The sequence below is a fragment of the Pagrus major genome, chromosome 7 (genome assembly GCF_040436345.1).
Source record: "Pagrus major chromosome 7, Pma_NU_1.0".
NCBI lineage: Eukaryota > Metazoa > Chordata > Actinopteri > Spariformes > Sparidae > Pagrus > Pagrus major.
Window position 1 is genome coordinate 24981362 of NC_133221.1, and position 7273 is coordinate 24988634.

Consider the following 7273-nt stretch of genomic DNA (forward strand, 5'->3'; position numbering starts at 1 on the left):
GGACGTCCCTCCTCCTCAGCCCCTCCAGGAATCCATCTCGACTTTATTCTAAGCCCTGTCTCCTTTTGCTCTTTCCTCTGCGCTTCCTTAAACGTCCACAATGGCCTTTAGGCCGGCAGTCACTCGATATGGAAGGAGGAGAGGAAGGAGGCGCCTGAAGGAGCAGGTCATTCTACTTCGGTGAGCAAATGGGAACATCTGCCACTCCAGTTTGACCCGCGTCTCCAATAAAAAAACACAGGAGGCGTCGTCTGAGAATATGAGCACGTTCCAGCTCAGGGCATAGGAATGCTGAGATAATGTTGTGATAAGGAGCTGAATGAATGGAACGGTGCATCTATTCTGCCTTTTCCCCTGCAGGGTAGAGGAGTACTTTCCAAAGACAGTTAGCACTAATGGGGAGGAAGAGGAGGTGAGGAGGATTTGTGAAATAGTTGCAAGGTTGGGTAAGCTTCTAAAGAGCTTTGAGATGCTGCTATGGGGAAGTTTTTAATTTCAAATAAATATGGACATAGGGAGGGCCCGAGTGAGATGTTAACTGTCAGTTTCCTTTGGAGATATGGGATAAAGGAAATATCTGTGAGTAACTTCAAAACAATTTGAATCTTTTCCATTTAGAGTTAACCGTCAAAGTCTCTTGACCTTATCTCTTAAATACAACAACACAGTGTAGGTTTCAGGATGAACAGTCAGCAACTCCAACAACAAGTCCTAAAAGCCAGAAAAAACAAAATTGGGTTAGCATTTTGATCCGAAGTTACTTGACTTAGCTGAGAAAATGTCTGAAATAATGTCTCTGGTCAAGACATGCACAAGACAGTTTTGTGTTTCCTCCTGTCAGATTATTAATCATTACATTCAATAAGTTTCCCTCCTGAAAGTGAACTGCTAACAGTGCAAAAGTGTGTCCTGTACAGTTAAAGGGGCAATATGTCAGAATTTTAGTTGAAGACATTAAACTGAACTTAGCATGCTAACCAGCTAGCCTCAGCCTGTCTCGGTCAAAAGTTCCTGTGCAAGCGAGACAGGCTAAGCACCAACACAGCTAGCACAGCTAACTGAACTAACTAGCTAACAGTAGCTACACTTAGCTGCAGTTAGCAGTTACTCTGGTGATATGCTGCCCCTATTTATGAATTTGACAGGTAGCCAGTTCTTACATATTGCACCTTTAACTCCAGTTGCTTGATTTTTAGTTTTAAGTCATGTTAGCGTTAGCCAGCTTTGGGCTGGTGGCATTTTGAGCAAAGTTAACTGTGATTAACTTTGATAGATTTTCTATCAAAGTTAATCAGTTGCTTAGTTGCTTAGTCAAAACCAACTCTTAGTATAAACAACAATCCAAAACCACATTCAAAAAGCCACTGAAGATAAATACTGTGGTGGGCTGTAGCCAGTTATATCGGAGCTACAGTGTATTTTGTTTTGGCCTATGAAAATAATCACAAATCGACCCTTTTTATTGTTACATATTTGTTGTGCTTCATTAAAAAGTGAAACCAGATAAAAACATAAATAACTTATTTATTTCTGCATATGACAATAAAGCCTTTGAATCCTTTGATGTCAGATTTTTTTTTGGATGTAACTGCAGCTATATTGGATTTGCAGCCATTTTGCCACCATTTTTATTTTTCAGGCAATTCTGTTTTTTTCTTTCCGACCATAGCTGTCAAAAGTCGGCATATTTCTGTATCTGCTACTTTGATTTTGACCATTTGTAAGCAGTCTCTTGTAAGTCCCCCAACTTTTTTTTAGTATCTTGAAGGACATGTGGTTTCTTTTTAAAAGTATGTTTTATTAAATAAGGATTTCAAGATGTCGGACATGAGAACACAGTCTACATTTTAATTATAGAAAAACACAGCAAGAGAATACAGCAAAGAATCCAACACAAATAAACACAAATGGGAAAAAATACTGTCAACACACTCTCCCTTCCTCCCTTCCTTTCTGCTCAATGCGTAGTATATGACAATAAAAGTTGCAATGAAAAGCTAGAATGGCACTCATTAGAGCGCATACCTTCACCAAGGCCCAACACGCCCCTTTTGCAGGCAATCATCATAAATACATCTATTTTTAAATCAAGATCCGTGTATTATTTTCTGTGAAACTAATGAAAATGTTATCTCACAATGTTAAAGGTGCAATATTTGAGAATTGGCCACCTGTTGAATTTATACTCCAAATAAAGAGGAGGCAGCATATCACCAAAGTAACCACTAACCACTGCTAACTGCTAACTGAAACTGCAGTTAGCTTGTAAGCACAGTTCACTGTGCAGCTAGAAGTCATATTAGTTGACTCTGCTCGGACTGGGAGCTCCAAGCAACAACAAGCAAACTGGCTAAGGGCTAGCTGGTTAGCATGCTATCTTCAATAGATATCTCTTCACTATGATACAGAGACTTCTTTGACATAATGTCCATAATGTCCATATATCTGGCTCTGCACCAAAAGTTAATGGGGTCTATTCTGGGCTGAGACCCATCCTCCATCCAAGTTTCGTGAAAATCTGTTCAGTCAATTTTGTGCAATCCTGGTGACAAACCAAGAAACAAATGAAGACAGGCAGCAAACAACCTCCTTGGCGGAGGTAATAATAAATACAAAAGGTGGAAGTAATAATGGACAGTCGACTACATGAGGAGTGTCCACTGTGGGTTATTTCTTATGAGGGCCTGACAGATCTTATTGAATTGTGACTCTCTATTCTTCAGATTAACCTTAATTTTTCAAGTGAAGGGTATTGGTCATTTCATTGAGCCACAGCTGAAAAATGGGAACTTTCTTCTTCCAGAATGTCAAAATGAATTTTCCATCTGTAATCAGACTGTAGAAAATAAGTTGCGGCCGTCCTCTTTTTAATACAGATGTGTAATTTGAAGCTCCCAGTACAATTAAGGCAGGATCAGGTTCAACGTGGATATTAAGAACATCCTGGAGATGTGTTTCCTACAGTGTCGCAAGTGCTTGTAAGAGAAACAAAAACTGAAGAGGGTTCCACAAAATAGCATCTTTAATGGAAACTTTCCAAGTATTAAAGTGACTGAAAAAGTATAAACAGTTTGAATAGATGAACAAAACATGAAAAGTTGCCCATGAAAGGCATCGAAGGCTCAACAATGAAAGTAAAGCGAGATTAATCTCAGCATCAGCTGTCAGTGAATGTTTCCCTTCAGCGCCGGCCTCTTTAGCTGTTTGAAATACAAATGACCACACTGAAGCCAACCACACATGGTTGGTTTATATTACAACTCAACACGGAGGTCACACATGCCCTCGAGCTTCCCAGCCTCTCACCTCAATACACACACACACTAGGGCCACATTACCACCAACATTTGCTCATTACCACATACACACATTTGTATGCATAATATATACAACTTACAGATGTCTCGCTTGTATGTTGATTTGTGAAAATCCAGCTGCCGTGCGTGTGGCTCCTACAGTGACCGATGATGAATTAGCACTGTGTGGTTTCAGGATCGGGTCGTTCCAGGTGGCAAAAATGAAAATTCATGATTGTTATCTTTCAAACTGTGAACTGTCCAAGCTGAACGTAGCCTCAACAGGCAATTTGCAATTCATCCGCACAAAAAAAGCCTGATGTAGCGTGAACCTGCTTCTTAATTCCCCCTCACCGTCGCCCTTATCAGGTAGCAGTAAATCTGACAAGGCACATGGAACTACTTTCTCATGCTGGATCAACAGGATCAGGTGTTGTTTTGGGGCTATATAGCTAATCAGACTAACAGATGAGCCAATATCCTGTTCTCACATATGCTGACTGCATGGGCCACACTTGTTGCTCTATGTGTTTGTGTGTGCATGTGTTTGTGTGTGTGTGTGTGTGTGTGTGTGTGTGTGTGGGAACAATGGCCCTGCTGTTTGCCCATCCGCCACTGCTGCTGTAGTTGCCTTACACCTGTGCTTGGCCGCCCTCGCAGCCTCCACCCCCCCAACACACATATAACCCCAATCTAACCCCCACACCACCGCCTCCTATCCCTCAACCACACACCCCAATCCACTTCAGGTCTCAGTTTACATCCTGCATTAGCTTTTAGTGCTGCACTACAAAGAACAATGCATATTCAACAGGCTTAGCAGGTCGGATAACACACATGTGGCCCCTCAGACGCGTCTCATTGTTTCATATCAAAATGGGAAAGGGACCTTATCAAAGGTTTATTCAGCTCCCCAACACCTCCTCACTCATCCTGTCATTACCTGAACCCATAACCGAGCACACCTCCCCTCCCACTCCTGTTCTAACCGAGGACGAGGTGAGAGAAGTGAGAGGGTGAGGGGAGTGTGAGGACGTCGAGAGTGGGCGGGAGAGCAGTTGGATTTTAGGGGTTCAAAAGCTCACAGAGAGCCGCAGCGTTCTTCTGCGGTTTGCGGGAGCCTTTGTGAAACCGGAGCCCCCCGAGGGCACAGGAGGGAGGGTGGAGGGGTATGGGACACAGCCCCTGCTAGCAAGAAGCCCACCTCTTTTCCCGCAGTGTCAGCGTCACAGGTGTGTGAACGACAATGCATGTGCGACCCATGTCCAATCAATGACACACTGTATTGTAATCATGTATTGTGGGACTCAAAGGTAAACACCAGTGGGAATAAACTGTTAGGACCCAGGTACAACCCTCAGGCTGGAGCGCTGCATTCACTGACTTACTGGATGGGGGGGAAAGCAACATGTTCAGCACAACACAGCACTTATCGTTTCCATAGCCGTTGCTTAACATTTTGCCATAGCAACAGTGGGCAACAAATAATCAAAGTATGGCAGATAAAGCTTGACAGTGAATTCCACTCTGCACCAGTTGCTAGGTAAAGGTCTTTTCTTAATTCCCCATATTCATACTGGACTCCCCCACTCCCACTCCCACACACCCTCCTGAGAGTGAAAAACCAGATTAAACTTTTTTTTGTTCATAACTTGACCACTGTCTATCTACAGGGTTGGCAGGGTGCAGCATTTTTGGGATATTTCCCATAAATTATGACGGGCTATCAGTAGGCCAGCTGTACTCTTGAATTCTGGTATTCAGAGTTGCTATTATGCTGATATGAATACATCTCTCTGCGCCTGTCACCATGATTCGGCCTCTGTATGTGGGGATGCTCAGAACAAAGCGACGTCAAGTAAAGCAGCTCCCGCTCCTTCTCCCTCCTCATTCAACGAGGCAAACAATTCTAAATCAATACCTCCATGCAAATGATTGTGTGGCCCTGCAGGCTGCAGGCTTGATAGCCAGGTAGGCCAAACTGTAACCGGCCTTATGGTGCCTTCAAGTGCCCCACGTAAACTCTATTGCTTCTGGATTTCAGGAGGGTGGTTGACACTTTAAAGTTACAGATAAAGTCAATATAGTGCAGATTAGGGCTGCATTTAAAGATTGTTTTCATGCTTCATTATTCTTTTAAGTATTTTTTGAGTTAAAGCAACATTATGTAACTTTTTTACCTTAAAATATCAGCTTCAAAGTCATTTTGATGGTACAGTGCCTTGTAACAGGGTGAATGGTGTCTCTGTCTCAGCCACTTCACCTCCCTATCACTTTTTATGCACTATGTAACTTCAGTGAGAAGGTAGGATCACAGCGTTAATGTAGTAGTTAGCACCTACATTACATCTGACAAATTGTTACAGACCTGGGATTTGTATTTACAACAGTGGTGTTGCGCTCCAATCGCACAAAATGCCAATTTCTACATAATGTTGCTTTAAAAAAATGAATATTTTATCCTATAAAAGATGGTGTAAAATACCCTTGCAGTTTCCCAAATCCCAACAAGACATCTTTAAGTTCCTTTTCTTCATTTACAGTGATGTTAAATGAAAGAAAAACAGAAAAATGTATTTAATGAATGCTCACGGGAGCATTATCTAGTGTGCAGACTATTTTTCAGCTTTTCACCTGTGATTCTGTCCAGCACCTAATGTTCAACATCTTCTGATGTGCTCTCTTTTGTAACTGTTTGTATAAAATGAAAGAAAAGCAGCTGATCCTCACATTTCAGAAATGAGAACCAGCAAATGATTGGTAGTTAGGCCTTATAAATTACAATGAATGAACTTTAAAAACTGTAATGATACATTTTCTATTGACTGACTATATCACAAGTGATTTCAACATTAGTTGTTAGTTAGAATCACAAATATTTATTTAATCCATGGGTTACCTAATGCAATATCTCAGTATCTCAGGCCTCCATGGATGTACCACAGCTCTTGCATGCAGCCAATTCTAAATCCCTGACATGTACCATGCCATCGCTTATCTGTCCTGGGTTAGATAAGCAATGACAAAGTACAGCACTTGTTATCAGTGTTTGAAAGTAACTGACAACAAGTACTGTATTGTTGTACAGTTTCAAGAGACTTTACATGAGTATTTACATGCTGCTACTTTTAAGGCTACCTGTACGTCATTATATCTGACAGGGAAATATTGTACTTTTTGACTTTTACTTTTGTACATTTTATCTAATGGATCGTATTAAGATTTTTTCACACAAAATATGTGATTAGTACATAGAATATCTTGCAAACCTAATTACCCAACTACATATAAAGTAGTTCAAATTAGCCTCCCCTCCTCCCCCCACTGCATGAAAATACTGCTCATATATAAATGCAACTGTAACAATCATGTAATGACAGTATTATGATGTTTAGTAATATTAACAACATGCGCAGCAGGCATTTTTCTGCAGAATGAGTACATTTACTTTCGATACTTGAAGTACATTTAGCTGATTCTTCTGTACTTTTACTTGAGTAAGATTTGAACGCAGGTCTTTGACTTGTCATGAAGTTTGTTTGTTTTTTACACTGGAATATTGCTACTTTTACTTGAGTAAAAGATGTGAATACTTCTTCCACCACAGCTCCTTATATTTCAGTGAAACCCACCGAGTAATTTGTTGTTCCTGTCAATTCAATGAGGAGCAAAAGACAAGAAACAGACTGAAATATTTGAGGGGGGGAAAAAAGAAGAGAAAAAGACATAAAATTCACACAGGCAGTCATCACTGTAACAAGTTGATGATTTACAGTTCAGTAATTTATCATATTGTCATAATAACATTAATTTGACCCTGCAGTTGTTGTTTCGCTCTCTCCTGAGGCATTGATAACAGCTTGTCAGTACAGTTTGGAGTTAGGCACAGAGATGGTTCTAACTATGGACCAACTATACTTGATCAATGTGCGACAAATTGGGAAATTTCCGACAGTCCCTGAAAGTTGCAAAAGTTT